This window comes from Coturnix japonica, chromosome 11 (genome assembly GCF_054131305.1).
Source record: "Coturnix japonica strain WE chromosome 11, WE-NBRP24, whole genome shotgun sequence".
NCBI lineage: Eukaryota > Metazoa > Chordata > Aves > Galliformes > Phasianidae > Coturnix > Coturnix japonica.
In genome coordinates this window covers 10,676,597-10,699,320 of record NC_140673.1, presented here as the reverse complement: position 1 = coordinate 10,699,320, position 22,724 = coordinate 10,676,597, and positions in this window count along the sequence as shown.

Below are 22,724 nucleotides of genomic sequence, written 5' to 3'. Positions count from 1 at the left end.
TTCCTCCTGAGATTAAGGAACAGGGAAATGAGTATTTCATAATTCCTCATGGATGGTAGAATTATCAAATTTATGTGTGATTAAACATGGATGTTCTATTTAATTCTGTAATAGCATACCAGTCTTGGAGATTGGATGTTTTAGGCTTCACGTACTCCAGAGACTCAGACTGGAGAACAGTGAGACAAGGGAGGCAATCACTATAAGTTTGCTGACTGATCAAAGTCAGGTATAAGTCAAATTGAATTCTGTGAAACCTCACTTTGTAGAAAGTTTTGAGGTTTTGTGAAATTACATTTTAAAAATTCAGACTTACAAGTAGAATAACTGGTATTCAATTCCACTTTGAATATAGTATTTTTCCAATAACAATTTATCTGACAGAGGTGTTTATGGACTTTGCAACTGTAGCAAAATAACCACATTCTCATTTCCTCTTTTTAAGTAATTTTATGCTGGATGCACAGTGCATGATTGTTCTTTAATTGGTAATGGGCCTGAGGGCTTGGCTGCTTGCAATTGCATTAAAATAAATCCATATTCACCTTATTGAAGCAAAAGGGCAGACAGGGTTGTTGCTGGATGACAACTGCTCGTTGTCTCAGGACAAATGTTTGACTGGTTTGCTATGAAGGACTTCTGCTTTTGATCTCTAGGAAGAGAAATTAGTGGATGGTCCTGGGTGAGATGGAGACAACGTGGTTTTCCCCAGCATCCTGCCAAATTGCCTGATTTTACAAACAAGCTCTAAGGGTTCACATATAAGCAGTCCTGTTTGTAGCTATCTGGGAGAAGGAAAGAAGCTGACTGTTGTGAGGATGTGGATGAAAGGCAGTAATAACGCTGACCTCATGCCTATGCCATGCGTGCTACATCATATCATTTCCCATCAATGGAGTTCATAAAAAGTACTTGAAAATCAAATCAGCCACTGACTGAGGAAACCTGTCTATTGAAACTTGGTAGGATTTGTTCATTAGTTTTTATAAGTAGAATAATGCCAATTTTTGGTCACAAAACATTCTGAACATCTTTACTCTTTTACTAAATTTGTTCTTAACACAGAAGAATAAAGTGTTACACCAAGAGCATGTTCTCTGTAGAGAGCCGCAGAAGGCCCAGGATTCATAGGATTCTTGTGTATTTAAATACATTCCCACATTATACTAATGAAGAACTCCCTCTTTCTAAAAACCTTTTAAGTAGATTCCTTGTTCTACCATATGACTTTTATAAGGAAAGGTTTTTGTTTTGTTTTTTTTTTTGCACTGAGCTAGATTCAATTTGTAAACGATGATATAGTATATATGTTGTTAATCAATGGCAGGAATGTGAAAAGTTATTTTGTTAATTATGTTAGTCATGCTTTCAATTTACTCAGTAGGTGGAGAGTAATTCTCTACTGTGTATTAGCAAAATTTACCTGTTTTCTAGCACAGTTGTTTTTGTTTAGTAAAAATAGATGCATTACCTTGCTTTTATCCTGGCTCTGCTAGTTCAGCTATAGTATTTTTCTTTAGAAGACAAGTTGTTATTAACTTCTATCTTGGTAATTATAATTTTAAATGGGAAAAACGTTTGCTAATTTAATTAACACAGATCTGTTATAGCATTAATGAAAGTCACTGGCCTTTTCCTCTTGACATTTAACCATCAAACAAGTCATTACTGTTATTGATAATTTAGTAATGGTTTAGAAATTGTAACTCAATTCACAACATCTGAACAGTTCACCATTTGCTTTTCCCTAAATAAACAAAAAAACAAATCACCAGGTTTTCATTTTTCACTGATTTAATTTGCACTTACAACAGTTTTACCAAAGTTGCTCTATCAGGGAATCTGGCTAAAGAAAGCGAGTTTGCTGCAGTGTCAAATGAAGATAGAATTCAGCTGGTGCCCATTTGTTTATAGGGCAGGACAGTACCAGGAGAGTTAATTTACAGGATGAGGCATATTAGCCATCAGTTATGTCTGAAATGACTTGTAATTACAGATCAGTGAGACTCCCTTTTGGGGAAGGACTGCCAGAAATTTCTTGTTTGATTGTGTGTGAATCAAGCTCCTTTCTACTTCCATGTCCAGCTATAAAAATGATGATAAGTGATAATATTATGCAACACCGTGCTGCTTTGTCACGGTGTACGCCAGTAGCTACTTCCTAGTGTTCATATGCATTTAGCATAAAGTGGTTCTATTTCACATGGGCAGAGTTTTGATGTACAAAAATATTACCATTAAATCTAATTACCTTTTACCAGTCCAAATGTCTGACTGAAAAAAATCAGCAATGGTGGTCTATGCTTTAACTTTGCCCAACTAATATTAAGTAAGCAAACATCAGTGGTTTTTAGGCTATTGATAACCAACTACCTGATTAAAATCGCATGAAGGATGAGCGTAGTTATCAGTCATGCTAAAATATGTTTTGCTAGTCATTAATCCATTCTAGCAGGCTGATTGTGTTTGAGTAGCAAGGGATGTGACCTGCTGGCTTTTTGGAGCTCAGTGAAAAAGATAAACAGAAAATATCCCCATTGAGGGGACTGTTGGAAAACTGAAGAATTCATGAAATCCTTTTATCAGGCACTTCACTGAGTTGTGTTGGTATTTTCTAGCACAAATACAAATTGTGAGAGAGTATTTAGTATTACACTGCTTATCTAGTCTGATTGCAAAGCTAGAATATCATCAAATACAGGAAATGTTATGATCATAATAGTTACTTTGCCTCATGTTCTCTTTGTGTTTTTATAATGGAGTGAGGTAAACCCTTTGCTTAGGGTATAAAAACAAACAAGAAGGAAATCATGTACTTTAAGAGCTTAGTAAATAGAACCTCTGGGTACCTCCTTTATTGAATGTCATTTGATGTGTTGTGAAGATTGTTCCCAGTGTGAAAGTGAACAATGAGCAATTGTTCCTGCCTCCTTCCCCTCTCGAACCCCCCAGAGCATCTGTACTGGAAAACGCATCTTGCATTTTGGTACTTTTTCTCAGTTACAGGGACATGGATGTGTTATCTAAAATTTGTACCACACATGAAGTCTGTATCAAATCAGGTCCAGGTGATAAGCCAGCTATTGTACTCGATACTAGTGATCTCCTAAAACATACTGTATAAATTCCCAGATTCTGCATCCTGTTTAACTTTGACATTTTGTAGGAGAGCTGTTCTGTCTGTTTTGAAGAGATCCTGATGCCTGGATATAAAGCAGGAATGTCAGCAGAATTGCAGGAGGAATCGTTAAAGGGGAGCTGAAAGCAGGAATAAGAATGTTTGCAGGGTGGCAATCAAGGAAGGAGGAGAGGGAGCTGCCTGGGGAGGATGAGCGGTGGAACAAGAATAAGTGTCAGCTGTTAGATGAAGCTTTCTGTCAGAGTAGTGTGATAGGGAGAAGGATGGCAGAAAGGGAGGTGAACACATGTAAAAATGTCCAGAATCATTCACAACTTGAGAGCTGAAATGAGTGATTAAGTCACATATCTTGTTTCACCTAAGCAATCTATTCATCACTTCCTTGTTTGTGGCCGCCTAAGAAAATGCTCATATATCCTCAGTCAGAGTAAATGAGACACCATAAGTTTACCTTAGAATGCCTTTAATACAAACTCAATGAACCAAACACTGTGACTTTAAACAATCTTTGGAACGTGTTTTAATTAGTTAAAGCTGCCAAAAGACAGGAAAAAAGAAAGTAAAAACTCTTGTGGTGTGTGTTGCTCTGTGGCTATATTAAGTGTCTTAACATTTATTCAGTATCATTTTGCTGTATGATTTCCTGCTTTTCTGTGGATTTTGTGTTCAAAACTGCATTTATTCAACAGTTCTGTTCTTAGATATCAAGTTGTTCTGTGAGATTTTTTTCTCTCTTATTCTTCCCTAAAACCCAGATTTAAGCACAAACACAATTGCTTGCTCTTTCTGGTTGGTTAAGGTGTCTTTATATACACACACATATAAAAACATACTTGTTTATATATATATAAATGTATATATATATATATGTCTTTATATATATATATATATATATATATATATATATATATATATTTATTAATGAAGTAATTGTGTTTGCTTTCTTTTAATACCTCAATCTGTGTTACATTATATGCAGAGAATGTTGATATAAAAGCAGAAAAATGCTTTCTAGGTTCTTTTGAGTTTGATACGATGTAGCTCATTTCTCCTTTTTGCTAGTGCAAGTCTTCAATACTGATCCGTAAAGCATCACCTTGTGCTCTGAAGTCACCTTTCTCTCATTTAAATAGAACAGGGCCTTCCAGTTCAATATACATTTCCTATATTTTAAATTATGTACAAAGTTAATATAATCTAAACGACAGTGAAATAATCAGGGAAATATATAAATTTGCTTTAATCTTGCCTTCATATAAAAAAAAAAAAGTAGAAAAAAGGATTTCAGCCTCTAGTTTCTATTTTGAGTACAGTTGCTCCTGCTGCTTCTTGTTATTTCAGGCATCTATTTGGAAGATGCAGACTAGTGCATCGCAAATGAGTTTCCATCATTTCTGTAGGACAGGTTGTATTGTCCAACTGGGGACAGTAAAATAGAGCAGTGTGGACCCAGCTGCTCTGCATATGGTTTTCTATTGTATTATATACATATTCACAGAGGAAAACTCAAGAAAGGTTATTGCTGCTTCCTTCACCCCTTCTAGGTGCTATCACAGGTTGGTACAGTGCAGTGCCATGTGTATTTTCAGCATAGCTGTAAGCCATGTGTAAATATGCATGATGTAGTTTAGTGCTGTGTAGATACAAGCCCTGATTTTGCAAGTAAGAACCACACTGATATGGTTCTATTCAGTGTAGTATGCCTCTTCATAGGGCTAAGTAGCAATGCTATGCTGATACGTTTGTGCTTCTCTAATGTCTGGCTCGACCTAGGGCTGTCTGCACCATGCTGTGTTGCACAGTGGTTTTATGCCAGTACAGCACAGTGACTGTACAACTAGTTGATGAAGCCATCCATCTGGAAAAACAAACTTATTTTCTGTTCACAGAGCATTATACAGCAGCATTTTGTAAAGTTTTTGGCGTGCTGTTGTATGACAGAAGTAGTATAGAGAACTTCTGTTCCTAAAGCAAAAAAAACCCAACAAACTACCCACTTTCTAAAATGTATTCTAAAAGACCAGGATTTACTGGGACCTTCATAAAACAGTCTAATATTAACACTGAATGATAGGTCAGTCACATCATTGTATTTGCTGAATTTCAATTGAGCATATTTTAGACAGCAATTTACTAGTAATTTTTTGCTAGGAAATCATTTGCCACAGTTTGTTGTATAAAAATGAGAAAAGCAAAGAGCGTTGTCTTGGTATTACATTGTAAATAATGCTATCGCTTTGCAGGACTTCCTACTGTTCTTCTTAGTGCCCTTTCTGCTGTTTTATGCTAGTTACCTTTCAGTTCCAGTAATAAAAGATGATGAATTAATTAGTGCAAATGTATGATAATTATTGTCAGATGAAATAAACATAAAACACAAATGGCTTATACCTAATCAATAATTATGTACTTTGCTCAATCTCTAATATGCAGGGCATGTCTAAATAGTGTCATTATAATGCAAATCAAATTATTGCATAGCTATGTTGATTATGGAGCTCCATTATAACTTTCATCCTCTTCATTTGGTTCCTGCTTAAGCCATGCTTTTGTGCTCACTTCTTAAAAATGGAAAACGTCTCTTTCCCTTTCCTGCCTGTTGATTTATACTTAATGTTGATGTATAAAATTTCCTATTATTGCAGCTTTCTCAAGGTCTTTCTATGGATATTATACAGATTGACTCCAAATACTTTCACTGCAGTAATATAGAAGCATAGAAGCAATATGGAAGATTAAAGACAAACTTAAATGATGTATGCCCCTATGTTTGGTTTTAATCCGTGCCTGAAGATATTTTGGCCTAAATTACCAAATATATTGCAATTTTATAAGAGGCAGCTGCAGCCATCTCGTTCTGAGCTACTCAGATTATACTTCATAGAATATGGAACAGGTAAAATTATTTATGACCCAGTCAGTCACTAGTTTTTTATTTGGATTGGAAAAAAACAGGCTATACATTTGTATTCATGTGCTATCTGATTATTCTCTTGCTTTGCCTAAAGAAAGTAAGAAATTGGTGATTAATATTTGACATCTCCAGAACTAAAACACCCTAGGAGTGAAATATTTGGTGTGTCCCCTTATTGGTGTATGTTTAAGTTTGTATATGCAGTTTAGGTTTTGTGTGCAGTTTAAGGCTTTCACTGATGAAAAAAAACTCTCCAAACTTTTGAAATTCAAACCTTATTTTGGACCTGAAATTTGCAAATAGTATCTTAAGTTATATTAAGAAGGAATACAATAAAATACAATAGTGGGATGATTTTCTGTTTTTATATGTTACTAAGCATGCAAACGCAAGCAATAATATTTTTCTAGATTTTTTAAAATTTACTGTGGGCCACTGGTGTCATCTGTTTGGACTTCAGGAAGGCCTCTGACATAGAATCTCATAGCATTCTTCTCTCCAAATTGGAAAGAGATGGATTAGATGGGTGGACTTGTGTGCAGACAAATAACTGGTTGCAAGATTGTACCAGGAGTGTATGTTGTGTGGCAAACATTGTGTATGTTTGTTGGCCCTGCTGTGTATGTTTGGTGGCCCTGCTAGGCAGGGGGGTTGGAACCACATGATCCTTGAGGTCCCTTCCAACCCGGGTCATTCTGTGATTCAGGAGAGGGCGGTCGATGGCTCAGTGTCTGGATGGAGATCAGTGATGAGTGGCTTCCCCTCTGGTGTCAGTACTGAGACTGACGCTCTGAACACGCTGATCTGGCTGTAGATGTCTTTGTTCATTGCAGGGGAGTTGGACAAGGTGGTCCTTAAAGGTTTCCTCAACTCAAACAATTCTGTGATTCTATGAAAATACTCAGTTTGTGTTCTCTAAGATATACAAAATAATTATAGTACAGAATGCTAAAAAGAATCTGCAGTTCTCAATGGAGCTGTGTTAACCATTGAAAATGATAGTTAATACTTTCTTTGAGAGTAAATGGGGGATGTTAGTCAAATGATCTATAAAATCAAGTTTAGTTCTTGTTCTGCAAAGCATGATGTGGCAGTTCTAAACTCCCTTAGGAATTGTGGTTAAGGTGGTGGTTTAGCTGATGAGTGACTTTTCGCAGAGCTTAGTGAATGAGGCCATTTCCCATTCAGTATCTGCTTGTAGGCTTTTCTGTCTCTGATGAGAAGTTCATCCTTGTGAAAAAGATATTAGGAAATACTGTGCTACTAAAGATTTTTCTAGGCATATAAGTTTCAGAATTGCTATTGACAAATTATTACTAATGCTGTCTGGGGTAAGAAGGAGTTCTACTGTCTTGAAGTGGGAGAAAAGGAAAAATGCCAAGTCCAAATACAGATTTCTGTGCTTTCTTAGGTTAGACATTTACAGAGACCTTCCCCACTTAACTCCTGTGACACAAATACTACCTCTTCACCTTGACCTGATCCTGCTGTGTTTGTATTGAACAAAACCATTTAAGCTGATGTCATGGTTCTATCCCCTCTGCAATTAAACTCGTGAATAAGTGTGATTGTAGAAAGGTCACTGCTGTAAAAGTAGAATATCGAATTTTCTTCCATGGTAAATTGTAGTTTTATTCAATTATTTAAAAGTTACTCATCAGGGCAAATATGGGGGTTGGAAACATTAATTTATGGAAAACTCCAGCAATCAAGACTGCCAGTTTTCTCTGTTCTATGTCTGCTGACTTTCTGGGCTTCAAAAGCATCTCCATCTCATTCTGCATATCTCAGGGTATATTTCAAAACTCCTTCCACGTTTATACTGTGTTACTTTCTTCTTCTACAGCCATTTTCCCCCAGGATTTCGAACAGGTGGATGATTCACCCAGCACTTTAAGACTTAAAAGTTATGGAGGCTACCTGCCTAGCTGGACTCAGTCTTCTCTGCTGTATTTAAAAGTAGAGATGTGAACTTCTCCTGTGGAAAGCATAAGTCGTGCATACGAATTATTTATTTCTAAGTTGTTCATTTAAGTAAAGTATCTTAATTTAGGAAATAAATTGAATGAAGAAAATGAAGAAATTCTGCCACCTGAGTAATTAATTCTGTAAATAATTAAACTAAATTTAGCACAGAATTGCATATATTAATATGTTAACATGTATTCCATTACACATAAGATTGTTATAAGTGATTTCGGAATATCTTACTGAAAATAAGCATCTGTATAGATTCTAGCAAGTTCATGTAGAAATCTGAGATGACTGGAAGGTGAAAGATAGCAAGGTGTGATGGCCTTGGACAAAAAGATGAGGGCAAGCTGGAGACCGGTGTTTATGATCAATGTTAAGTTCTCAATTCTCATACTTTAATTGAAGAAATAATAGTATTTGTAAGCAATCTTGAAATTAAGGATGTATACATTATTCTAAACTACTTCACTTTCAAACTGAGTTATTGTCAAGTAAATGCAAATACTCTTACAAAGAAGTGGCAAATTCCCCAATAACTTCAAATCACACAATTGTCTTAATTACTTACAGTTTTATTTACTGTTTAAGTGTTCACTGTACCAAACAAGTAACAAGTAGTAAGTAATTTATAAGGCAGAGAAACGCCTAATTGTGGACTCTATATTTGTAGAAATTATGGGTGACACTTATGTTAATTATATAGCCTAATCTTTAACCCTAGTTATATGCAATAATTCCCCTCATCTCTAGTATTTAATCTAGTTGTCTTTATGTGCTTAGTACTTGCTTTGTATTTGCCCTGAAAGCTACAGATCCACTTTGGGGAATCTAACGATCATCTGAAATAATCCATCGGTAGTAAAGATTTGAAGGAAGATCAATGTTTTATTTAAAGAAAACAATAGCTGAATACCTGAAATTGGAACACTTTCTTCTGTTTTCAGCAGTTCTGACTGAATTTCATTTGCCTTGCAAGCAGCAATTGGAAACCTATCTGCTTTCCACCAGACTCACCTGGCAAGCTGCTGGGTTTCCCTGAGCTGCAGAACAGAAACTTCTCTACAGGTTTGGGTTGCAAGGCACAAATACTGGGCTTTTGTGCAGCTCCATCTTGCAGGAATACTAGAAGCCCGAATTTCTTGGGAACTCTGACTTTTATTCCCAGCTTCTCAGTGTAAACACAGGAAGTGATAAGAAGAATCCTGGTGGGAATGCAAGCTCTCAAATAGCATGAGCTCTGGAAGCTACAGCAGCAGGCTCTGGGCAGACTAATGAGTTCAGGCATCAATGGCTTGCTTTGTTGTTTTAGGTTTCTTTGTTTTTCTTCCATTAGGAAATAGAGAACTGAAACTGTCACACATCTTATGCAGATGTATATATATATTTTAAGTTCACTCCCTTTCATTCCAAGGCACAACAAATCTTTTGTCAAAGTCATTGAATAACCACAAAAAGGGAAATCTGAGGTTTTGATCAGCTCTGTCTCCCTCAGGGGTGTTCAGAGTTACTAACATTACATCCTTTGTGCAGACACAGAATGGACCATGCAAATGCAAGTAGTGGAATTAATTAAGCAAAATAACAGCATAGGCTTGGAACTTTGGGATTAAGTTTTTAGGATGTAATTTATATAACTTTCATCTCTGCTTATCCTTTCTGATTTGGATACAGCAGGAATCAGGTTTTATTGAATGGCAAACTGACCCACATGGGAGGCAAGAATCCAGTGATGACAGTTTCTTGTCCTATCAGCAAAGATACAGATAGGCCAAATGTGCTCATCTTCATGCTTTCTGCACAGCAAGTGGAGCTTTTTTGCAGATATTAAAAGAGAAATCCTGAATGCAAACCAATCTCCTGACTAGTCTCTAGTAAATCTACCATTATATGTCCCACGCTAGATTCTCCTATTTGGAAATCTAGATATTTCCATCTTGAAATTAGGCAGGGTTTTCCTGGAGTTTTCAGTCTGATATTCCATGGGAGTTCCTGGATATCTTTTGCCACTCCTACTTCATACTCTAACTATTCTTCTTCTTCTTTTTTTTTTTTTTTTTTTTTAATGGCCCATCATTGCCTCTTACTTTACATTCTCTTTAAAGAGACACATACTGTGTGATACTTTTATAGACATCATAGCATCTTAATGTTTAGTTAGCTAAATAAGTCAAGTTTCAAGGGGCTGATGCCATACTGACTATACATTGAGTAGTACCACAAATAACATAAAATAGAGAAAGCTTGTATTGCTTTTCTGAGCCTTTGCCTGAGATTGCTCTTAGATATTTTCAGGCCTTATTGAGAACAATATTGGACAGAAACATTTTATCTTTGAATCCGATTTCTTTTTTTTCTGGATTGACAGCTGTGCTATAAAAGTGGTATTTAAGCAGCCCTAGCACATACTTTCTTAACACCTCACCTTTCCACAGGGCTGTATCTCTTACCCTTTTATGTTTACAGTGCAGTTTTGACAGTTAATCCATTTTCCTTTTTATGCCCGATACTTCTTGGAGAAAAAAGCTCTCTCTGAAAGTGCTCATTTTTTGCCCAGTATTTCTCAAAATGGCTCTTAACCTCTTCAGTCTGTCCTCTTCTCGGAGGAATCCTGGAGGAGCTGTTTTTGCAGCATGTTCCAAGTGCTATCATTTCTGAAAGAGGGGGATCTGCTCTGAACTAAGAGTTTCATTTCAGCAATTCTGCTATGAATTCATTCTTGTAGAAATGTGTTTCCTGCTGGCTCTCGGGCTGAAATTTCTGTATGGTCTTCAGAGCGAACCTATCAGATGACATTAATGCTTTGTCTGAATGATGATTTAGCCTGCTGAATAGCTGAAGGCTGGCGGGTCACATCCTCAACTAGGATACAATGGCACAGCTCTATTTGAAGTCAGTGGAGCTGTGGCATTTCATATGAGTTGGAAATCTCCTCAGTGTATTCTAGGAGTTCTGTGTGAATCTTCCTGGCTTGTTAGTGTATCTGATGTGGTGTGAAGCAGACCAATTGAAGATGATAATTTTATGCACAGAATAAGATCTTAACTGGTGTGAGTTAGGGTATTTTATTGAAGGAGCTGAGGAAGATATATTATATGCTACCTGGGCCAGCCCAAATGTTCCTAAAATCAGTATATATACTACAAGTCTGCTGACAGCATGTTCAAAAAGGTTGTGATTAAAAAAGATTGAGGTTGAAAACAAATACGTGATTAAGAATTGTGTCATTGACACAAATTGGTATTATAGATGAAGTCACTGATACATAGGAAGATTGAATTAGTGCAAAATATGTGATTCAAATGTCAGATAAGAATTAAACTGAATTTTGGAGCTGCTTTCTCTGTGGGAAGAATATATTATGAGAAACTAAAAACCAAGTAGATGCTTTGGTCTCCTGTCTGAGCAGATATTTTTGCCTGTGTATTGGCTGTGCAAATTTAGTTGAAATGTATTCTGGTTTCTGTATATACAGATAACACAGAGGTTAATTTTGAAAGAGTGTTTCTGATGCTAGAACAACATAGAAAATTGGGACCTTAAGTATGGTTTGAATTCCTCATCAGAGAATATGTGCATCTAAAGAAGTTTGAAAATAGGAGTATGACAAAAACCTTGTTGAGGTTAGTTCTTTATTTTGGGTAAATAGCTGCTCTAGCCTGAATGAAACATTAATAAAAGGCTGATGGTCAGTTTGTAAGTGAGAGTATTGCAAATAGTATTTGGAGGAACCCCCCCGGCTGTGTTTATATTTCTTGTGCACTTTACAGTGGCAAGAATAACCAGCCACTCTACCATGTTGCTCACCTCCAGGTTATGCCTCTCTGTTCCTTCACATTTACAGCACCTTCCTGTGCTCTGGCCTTTATTCTCACATCTTTTCCTAGGGTAGTTGGATGAATTTTTCTCTTTTCTCTGCTTCATAAGCTGGCACTACTTCAAATGTTCAGCGCTGTTCTCAGCTAGCTTCCTCTTTCTGTGAAATGTTGTTTGTTGCTATGTTTAAGAGCTTTGTTTCTCTGGCTGGAATGATTTACATAGATGGCTCAGAGCAATGCTGTAGGCCAGTGCATTTCTGCAGGAGAGGTGCTGCTTTCTTTTACAGAAACAAAGGGAAAGGGAGAGCTGGCTGCTTGAAGCTGCCATCTTGTGCTAAGCTGAATGGATAAATAAGGTAAGAGGAAATTGGCAGCCACAATGGAGTTTTTCTAGCAGTGAAAGAGCTGTGTATAACAGAATTTATGAAAAGACAATAGAAGAGATTCTTCTTCCAACCAACCACAAAAAGCTCTTTATTCAGAAGAACGGTGGATCCTAACTCCAGGAAATGGTTTGAGATCAGGATTTTGGTTCCGACAAAGCTAAAGCAATCTGTATTATTCAGCCATGTCTGTCAAAATGCAATCTCTGGGAAGGTGGGCCTACGTTCAGTGTCAGCCTTGCACAGTATGCACCTCCACACTTCGATATGAGTATGTTATATGTGTGCCAGCAGCAGCTCAGTGATAACAGATAGTTTTTATTTAATTGACACTAGAAGTGAGTAAACTGATTTCTGTCATAGACTGGCTGCTGCTTTTTAATTATTTATTTATTGGGAACTGTAAGCTTGGAGTTTTTCAGTAAAAATCATAATGTTCTCTCTGAAGTACTGCTTTGTCAGTAAGTGCTCTACTAGAATATTTTAGGTGGGCATCTGAGTCTGTGCACACAACTTTTAAGCATGCAAACAAGCCAATGGTGTTGCCTATATATCCACCTGAAAAACAGCTGAAAGGAGTGGAGTGTTTATAGCACCTGTTACTTCATTGTAAACCTTACTGGTCTTTTCAGTTACTGTCGTTCACAAAGTTTTAGCTGCTTAATATAGAATAATGTCAAAAATTCTCATTGATTTGGTGCTTTCCTAAGATGGGTTATGTCTTCCTACATTTAAACAAGCAAAGGAAGGATTATCAGAATGGCAGCTTGGAACGGTAATGAAAACTTGTATGTTTATGATAAGATAAATAATTTAAGGACATTAGCTACCTGTAGTTTTTGAGTCCTGGCTGCTTCTGTTACATAGCAAGCTTCACACCTGAATCTTTAATCCAGGTTCTCAGTAAGCTTAAAATCAGGCAATGCAACACTTATTAACAGTGCATTAGTGCTATTCCTATGAGGGCACGGAGGCATATATGGGAGATCAATCACAGTTTAAAAGTGTCCATTTGGACATGTCAATGCATTCATTTAAACTGCCCCTCTGTTAATTGGCTCATTTGTTTTTTTGTGTGTATTTCTGTGCCTTTTGCAGAGCACAGGGAGAGGCAGTGATAGCAGGAAGCACAAGCTGCTTCCACAACTCTGTAGTGCTTCAGCTGACTCCAGCTGGAGGGGCAGGTGCCCAACGCTTCTGAAAGACATGACTTGTAGAATTCTCCCTAAAGGTGTTCTGTGGAACTTTTCTCTTGTGTATCTGAATGAAAGACCATATGCACCGATGTACCTTCAGCACATTGTGGTGTACCGTTCTATAACTGAAGGAAGGGAAAACTAAAGCAGAAGGGAGAATGGATGCCAGAGGTCTCGTTCAGATACTTCTGGTTATCAGCTTTTATCAGGTATTTGCAAATAACAAAGAATAGTAAAATGGGTATTCTTCGTTAAGTATCTGCATTTAATTGTCACTGGAGAGGAGGAGGGGTAAAATATTTCACGTGATAAAGTGAAAGGTTCTTAAATATACATAGATGCTTATGTAATTTGTGATCATCAAAAACAAGATTAATTACCTCTATGTGTGATTAGTGCTTGGTCTCTAGACTAGACAATCCTCTTAGGTGTTTGGCAATAAAGAGGAGAAAGTTATTTACACACGATGAATCTAACTAAATGAAATGAGTGACTGAAATTCTGTTCTCCACTGTGCCAACCAAATAGGGTGGGACTGAAATAATGGAAGATGTTAAGGAATCATAGCATAACCATTTTTACAAACACTTAGAAATGTCTTGCAGTGATGTTCTTTTCCAACTTGTACTCTGATTTCTTTGCAAATAATTATTAAATTCATACATATCAAAGGTTGTGTTCAAATTCTATGCCTTAGACTATTTGAACACAAACTAGGAATTGCTTTTGTCCTCAAGTATTAAGGATCTTAAAAATCAGAAAGTCCAGAAACTGCTGCTTCTGTCAGTCAGTAAACACCAGCATCTAGATTCATATTTATATTTGTCAGCTGTTTGCATTTAATTTTCATGATCTTCAAATACCTGAGGTCCATTTTTGCTTAAATGGAAGTGACTTGTAGTAAGTGTTTGAACAAATGTCTACACAGCTTCTGAATGGGGTATGTGCTTGTTTGGTTTGTGATTGACTCTCTGTTAATAGCTTCCTCACCCAGGGTAAATTTGACTATTTCTTTTAGCAACATTTGGGTGTTTTTCTCTGCATGTATTATCATGAAAATGGACTTTATTTTGTTTGTTGGGTTTTGTAAGCTCTATTGAGAGCACTGACATGAATTTATTAAAACTTGTTTTTTTTTTTTTATTTGCTCACATTCTATGTAATAAGTTGAAAAACATTCACATTCATATGTAACTTTAATAACAGCAGTTTAAAATGATCCTGCTTCATTAGGTGCATGTTTGCTACTGGTGTAGTTATGTTCTTTTTCAGTAGGGAAGTCATGCTTAAGAAGCAATATTACCAATGGTATAGAGGTGGTTTTGTGGATTATTTATGGCACTGCCTGGAGTCAAATGTATTTTGAGAGCCTGAGAGGGAGGTATTGGAGTGCAAGTTAAACTGAGAAACCTTAGGATTTTACTGTGTCTGCGAGAGACGTTTAATGTACAACAAAGATTTTATTTGCAAGCTGGCTTTTATCCAGCATTGAAAATTTGCAATTGAAAAATCTGATTAGGATATATTGTAGTGTTATCTGCAGACAACTGAATTCAAAGCAGACTTTTTACCACACGAAGACCCTACAGTCTTTGTGGTTTTGTTGTGCCTTACGGTCCTCAGTTGCACAAGTGTTTGCGTGCTGGGGAAACTGAAGCATAATGAGGGTAGGAGTTGCCTTAGGCCATACAGCAGAGTGCTGATAAAGTGGGAATAGTCTGTCTTGTGTTTTCATCCATTGTCAAATCTTGCACTGAAAATACAGCCTAAACCAAAGTTCACTGATGTCAGAAGAAATGGTCTCATTGACTCTGACAGGTATTAATTTACTCTCATGGTATATGGCCCAGGATACATGACACCCTAGAGATTTACAATGTTCGTATTAAGAACAGAATTTCTTGTCCCAGTGTTCATTTTCATTACTCAATCTTGCACTCTTTGTTTCTCTTGTGTACTAAATTCTAAAAAGACAATTAAACCCTCTGAAATTTTCATGGGATTATGTATGTGTGTAGATTCATTGACTTCTCCAATATTATTATTGCTGCTTAAAAGCAGACATTTAAATAAAAGAGGATCTCCCTTCCATCCCTTCCATCCTCCCAGAAATAAGGAAAAAATTCAGTGCTACTAAATGCTGACGTGTTTGTTTTCCTGCTTTTGATAAATACAAGCCTATCTCAAACAGAAAACCAGCAACAACGGTCATGTTTATAACACTGCATGATACATTGATCCAATCTTGAAGGTTACCCTTTCAGTTCACCAACTTCATTGACTTCTAGATAGAATCCATTTGTATTTCCAGGCATCTCTGAGACATTATTGCAACCTAAACTTTTAGGATGGTAGTGCAGAAGAATATATGACAACTTCTGCATTGATTTAGCATTCATTTTAGTTAAAGGGCCATTTGGAATGCTTGTATTTCATCCTTTTATAGGCTTTGCACCTAAGGAGAACAATGCATAAAATCTCTGAGAGGAGACAGAAGCTTAAGTATATACATAATTTTTTAACATCTGCAAGTGATGGACTTCCAGAGGGAGTCCTGGAATTAGTTGCCTTGAATTTAGCTTCTTTTCTCTGACACAGGCTGGCTTTGTACAAACTCTTTAGCTTTCCCTTATTCCTGCTTAAAATTGATAAAACGGAGGTAATGGATCCAAATCAGATCAAGCAAATGGTTGGCTTTAAGCCTGTTAATGCAAAAGCTTAAGGATTTTGTTACATAAAGACCGATATTATGGATCTCAGGGAGTTATAAAGCTGAGGAACATTTTTATGAAGGCTTCTGGGATCTTGAACTCCTGAATCTTGACAGGCATTATTATTGCCTCTGGGTGTTACTCTCTAATTCTGAAATGTCTTTTATCTATTTAAAAACAATAAAGTATTACGATAAATAAGTTCCACTGAGGTAATTTTAATACTCTAATTTATTAATGACTGCTTGAAACACGCAGCAAATCAGTGTTGTTGTGCTCTTTTACTATTATAAGAAATTAGAAAAATAGCATTTAAATATTTAGTTTTAAAAATTTAGATATTTAAATTTCATAAGTTAAAGCATTAACAATACTGTAAAAATATTAACAAAGCTCTTCATGGAGCAGTGTCAAAAAGGATTAACAAATCAGTCCCTATGTTTGCTACACTGGAGGGCAAGAAACGTTAAATGCACTGCAATAATAACAGATATTATTGAAAACTGTTGGTTGGTTCACTGTTTGGGAATAAAAAGTCCTTTGAAAAGGCTGATACCCTACGAAAAAAAAAGGTTACCTTATCTGCCTCATCAAAAAACCATTTTCAAGGACATAAAACCTCAGAGGTATTTTATGAGGCTGCTAAACTTTTCAAGTTTCCTGCAGATTTTTCCATTTCAGACTTCCTAAAGAAAAATCTTTCAATCTTTATAGGATTCTTAAGCTTATTTTTAGCCTTATTTTTCTGTTTACATTCTTCTCCGAGGAAATAGAATAATGCATAGGCTGAATAAGAGTAGTAAGGCTCTAATTCCTCATTGGGAATGTTGCTTTATTGATTGCTATATTAATACAAATATTGTCTTTTGCCTTGAACTGTCCTTCAGAGCTTGGCAGAATTTTTCCTCCGTTCTCCAACACTGTTTTTTTAAAGTTGAGATTTAACAGAAGCATCTCCTGCTGGTTTCACTTCAAATCCACTTCCTTGGAAAAGGAAGCTGTTGTGCTTTCCTTGTAGGCATCATTTTCAAGAGTCTGTGATCTTTGTAAACTTTTCCTGCTTGAGGAAACCTGCTTTAGCAGTGGGGTTGGAACTGAGTGATCTCCAGAGATCCCTTCCAACTCCTAATCTTCTGTGATTCCTTGTTGAAATGAAGCTTCCCAATTGTGAGTTTCTGGGTCAAGACAGAACTTGATAAGTTTGTGGGTTTTTGTATGTTTTGTTTTTCTTTCTAGTGATAAAGATACAATTTTCAATCATAACTGAAGAGTTCCCATCTCCTCTTTCTTCAGGATATTCATGCTGCTCAAAATACAGGTGCCTTTCTACCGATTGCATTCTGGTCTGCAGCCTTTTCTGAAGTGTACGGTGTGGGACAATTATGCCACTGGATGTTGGAAGTCATATTTAATTTTATGGGAAGGGAGGATTTTATAGACCGCTGTAAAAGTTACTATTTCATTTATCTTTTCCCCATTTTTCTTATTTTTTAAATTTGTGATTTTTTCACTTTAAAAGAAGATGGAGTCAATTTTGAAATACTAAACCTGCGATCTATGTTTGAAAGATTATTTGTTCCATAAGGGGCTATAATTACTCAAGAGAACATATATAGTTATGGAAGATGAGATCTGCAATTACCTAAATACTGATCAATTGGAGAATGAAAGTCCAAGTTATTTGAAGTTTTCTTTTTCCCTGGAGTGTTTGTGTGAGAAGCCATCAATGCAACCAAATCTAAGTACAAAAATTAGAAAACACATTAAGATATATATATGTGTATATATATATCTCAAACTGTATCTTAATATAATATTTACAGATCTTTCCAATCTGAAATGCTTTATCCTTCATACAATATTTCCAGTATTCACAAAATTTATAGCCTATAGTAATGAGTCATGCATGCAATTATGAACAGATGTGTTGCTTGAATTGGAGCATAAAATACCAAGGGATAAAGTTGGTTGTGTGATTAATACAGTTAAAGCATGATTTTGCTGCCATGAGCTTTTCAATTTCCTTTTGTTTATGTTTTGAAATTCAGTGAGGAATAAGAAATAATAGCAATAAATTAGAAATATGGAAAGATTTTTTTATCATTCCTCAGAGGTGTTGCAATAGTGGAAATCCCTCATCCATACCAGGAATCCTCTTTATCTTCTACTTGCTTACCAGCTCTCTCAGCAAACAGACACATTCTTATTGGTGATAAGTTCAGAGAGAAGTCACATATATGAACATGTGTGTCCTATTCCCTCTGCACAGTATCTCAGGGATAAGTCATGTTTGTGATTCAGAGGTGGGAAAATTAGGACATAGACTTTGTGAAGCTGTAATATAGAGTGAGTGCTTTACAAAGAAGAAATACAGTGCAAGAGAACACTCATATTGAAGTCTGTTTAGCAAAGTACTTCAGATACATATTCAGATTTTCTCTTTTTTCACTAAGATATCATGCTTTGTAAACTAAATAAGCCAAGGCTCATGCTGACTAACAGATGCAAAGTTCATTCTCTGCCACTAGAAGATGAAAGCAGGATTATTTCCATTAAGTACGGTCAGTTTTGTCATTTTAGTGAGAAGGATAAGGCAGGAGGTGGAACAGGATCGATCCTGTTTATTCACCACTGTGAGTCTATTATGCATTAATGACTTAAAAGCAACGGTCCCTGCAAAGATAGGGGCCCTCTGAGAATTATTAGCAATAAAAGCTGGTGTTTTACCACTCTCGTGGTAACAATGTAATTATTCTTGGACAGAAATTTCTAAGTTCCTTGTAATTCTGCTACTTTTGTGTTCTCTTAATTTGCTGTTCGGTTACAGGAAGAGGCTACCAAGGCAAGCATTGCTGTGTGTAAAATAAATGTGATGAGTGTCCTAGTGGCTGTTCATGTTCTGAAGAGAGAGAGCCATTCCCTATTACTGAATAAACTTGTGAGAGTTATGGTAAAAAAACAAACACAGAATATAAGATAGACATTAACTTATTAAACTGCAACTAATAGATTCTAATGCAGTGGTCCTTTTAAATATGAGTCATGCCCCATTTAAAATCTAACTGAAATTAAAGAGCATTTTATTAGGAAAGATAATTACCAGTTCTTTATTCTCTCCTTACCCCCCCCCCCCAACTAAGTGCTTATTACAATAGATTTAAAGTCTACCTTGCTGTTTAGAATGTAAAAACAGCTTTTGTGCTTCTGGTGGAAGAAATAAACAAAGCAATAGGAAGGATATTATTTTTTTTTGTCTTCTGTTTTCATGATTGTGATGGAAGGTTGGCTTCAGAAAAGAGAAAGTAATAGATGTCTATCCATTAACTTCCTCAGCATCATGGTAGATTTTCCTAAAAATCTTAAGTTAAACAAAGGACTGCAAGGGGAGATTCCGTAGCATTATCTAAATGAGAGTGTTCTGTCCATGTTGATTTACAGTAACCAAAGACGAGCTAATTGCTTTTGTTTCACTTGCACAGTTAAATTAGGCTAAAAAAAAAAAAAAAAGGCTAGAAAGGAGTAATGTGGCGTTTTTAAAGAAACCTCAAACATTCAACTTGAAATTAGAGACATGCTTTGGGAATGTAAACTCTTATTTCCAGAAAATATTTCTTCAAGCTTTCAGCGTGCTGTTCCTACTAAATAAGGAAACAATCTATAAACAGAAAATAGAGAATCCTTAACACTATCAACTTTCATCATTCAGTGTTCATTGATTCTGATCTAGATGCAAATTTTTTCATCATATGGCACCGCATCTCCCACAGATGACATCTGGTTTATGAAATCCTCACAGGTTTTTTCCTTGTGCTCTTGTGTCTATAGACCCAGGAGAGACAAATCTGCTGCTAAGCCAAGTCCAGGGAAATCAATGGAGCAGAGAACTTGGCCTGGGGGACTGCTAAGTTTGTTAGCCACAGGCAACAGAAATCTTAAAAAGCTCTACAGTAGTTAGTACTGAGAACCAATCTGTCCACACTTATGGGAACAAGCTTGACTAGCAAAAGTAATTTCCCCTTCCAACACTTAGGAAAGTGTAATTGCAACTTTACAACATTTTAAGGTTATCTCTTTTGCCTGTGATTACTATGGCAAAAGATGGAGGAGCAAGTCAGGACTGATAGCTACAACTTATGCCTTCAAGTTGGTTACTCTGAGCCGTTCAAGGGACAAAAGAAGTTCTCTGGTGGAAAGGCAGAAACAGATTTTTTGTTTCCCCTGGCATTTAAGGAATCAGATAGCAGAAGAGACTGGTGAGAGAGCAGAGGGAAATGTAATCAAATAATCTATTAATGTTTATAAAAGTCCAAATGAAAGGACTCGAGGTTTGGAAAGGTAAGTAGGTAAGTACTTTGATGTTCATGATATAACCTTGGGAAAAAAAAAAAAAAAGAATTTAATACCTATTTTTCTGCTTATCACTGACTTCCTACAGTGCATATAGGAATGTTTTTTCCACTCTAAACAGGGTTGTCTTGTTGTAAACAAGTTGTGGCATGAAAATGAAGTAAGGTGGAAAATGTGGTGAATTAGGTACGTGAATCGACTTTGTAATTTTCTGCAGCTTTAATAAAACTTTTGAAACCAGTCAAGACTGAAGAATTTGTGTTAAACTCTTTTGTGAGCTGGATAAATTCCTTAATTAAAGGCGAGACTTTCTAAGTCAGGCTGTGAAGGAGATGCAAGACTATAAATATGATTTTTTTTTTTTTTTCCCCATCAACTGCTTTCTCTTTCATTTAGCTAGAAATAGAAACATGAGGGGATGTGTAAATGTTTGTAGAAATTTATACAGTGATTTCTTGAACTGTACTCAGAATTTACACTGACATATTAAACATCCAAAGTCATTTGCAGTTTGGATTTGTTGAACATAGTAATCCAGACTGGTGAATGCTTTCTGTGAAATTGTTCAGCATTAGATATAAACTCAATTGCAAAGGTGTTTCTGTGTTGTAAGCCTTTCTCTGTCTCTGACCTCATATCATTTCTGCACCTAAGATAGTGTGAGATGTAGAAAAGAAGGTGGGAATGGAGTTTGAGTTGATGTAAACAAAATCTAATCCATTTTAAAAGTTGAAAATTACAAAATAATAAGGACACAGACTATGCTGCGTTGTATGCATATAAGCACTATTTGAGCTGGTGAAAATGTTCTGAACAGGCTTTGTCCTGATGTAAGTTTCCAACAAAATGAACAAAACATTAAGATTAATAAAACTAGGAAAAGATCTACAAAATTTTGCAATAATTAACTGAAAATATTTTATTTAAGCTGTTTTGGTCAAAGGTATCATGTTTCTCCTGGCAGTTCTTTCCCAAGTGCCCTGTGGCTAAAAGAGAATGAAAGAGAATGTATCTTGCCTCCAGCTTTCATTTGAGTGCCTGGGAGCTCAATGTATTTGCCAGAAACTTGACATAGAGCCTGATTTAACAGCCAGGTTGGAGATTTGGGTTGGTGATATCCTGTGGCAATCAGATGGATCCCAGTGCTATGTCTATCCTTCCCTGGCTCCCTCAGCAGCTCCCCAGCTTTGCACCCTGTCCCTCTGGACATCCAGGCCATTGCCTGAAAGTGCTTTTGGCCCTGGGCTTGCTCTACTTGCCATGTTCAAAGCAGTGGGACTGTGTGCCTGTGGCTGCCTTCCTGCCACCACCGGCTTTGGCTCTCCTCACAGACAGCACCTGACAAAGGCTGCTAAGGGAACCAAAATCTGTGAAATCAGTATTGACTGGGGAGAAAATTACCTAGGGAGTGTGTTAGACTTTTTTGCTATATTAAAAAAAAAAAAAAAAATTACAGAGGAAAATGTGCCTTCAAATAAATGTTACCTACATGTCTATTTTCAGCAGCTTAACAGGGCTGTGCTAAGCCAGAGTAAGCAGAAGCATGAGACACATCCACCCACTTCTGGTTTCTCCTGAGAGATTTGGAATAAAAGAAGAAGAAAAGGGTGAAGTGACTTCATCTCATTTATAACAGTCCTGGCATCTGTCTTGAAAAATGGTTAGTCTGGAAGCTTGAAGTAGTAGTGTTGGAGTGCAGAGACCTAAACTTTAATTCTGCTACTGTCCTCTTCTGTGGCCTAGGGTTTGTTTTAAATATTTAGTTCTCACCTTCATGGTCTTGACCATGCACCTATTTTAATAAACCCATATGAGTATGTCTGTTTTTCTAAGGCTACCTTAACTTGCAGTTTGGAAATACTCTGGTCTACCTATGAGGAGCAGAAAGACTCCCTGGGGGCCAGTGTTGGTGTTTTCTAGGAAAGAACTGCTACTCGTTCACTTTACAGAAGGTTTTGTCATTAGCTTTTATAATTTGAAGGAAAAATACCAATTTGAGGAAGATGATTAAAAAAATGCCTGCCTTGAAATATTAAATGATTATTGGTGTATTTAGTAGTTCTTCCTGACCAGCATCTAAAGTAAGTGTGATTTTAGGGAGAAAATGAATCTACCGTTGTTTAATGTATTCAGCAGCAAAATTAATACAACAGCAGTTGTCGGATAATTTGAACATGGAATTTATAGGAGTAATTTTAATTTACATCAAGCACTGCAGGCAATTTTTACACATCAATTTGCATTT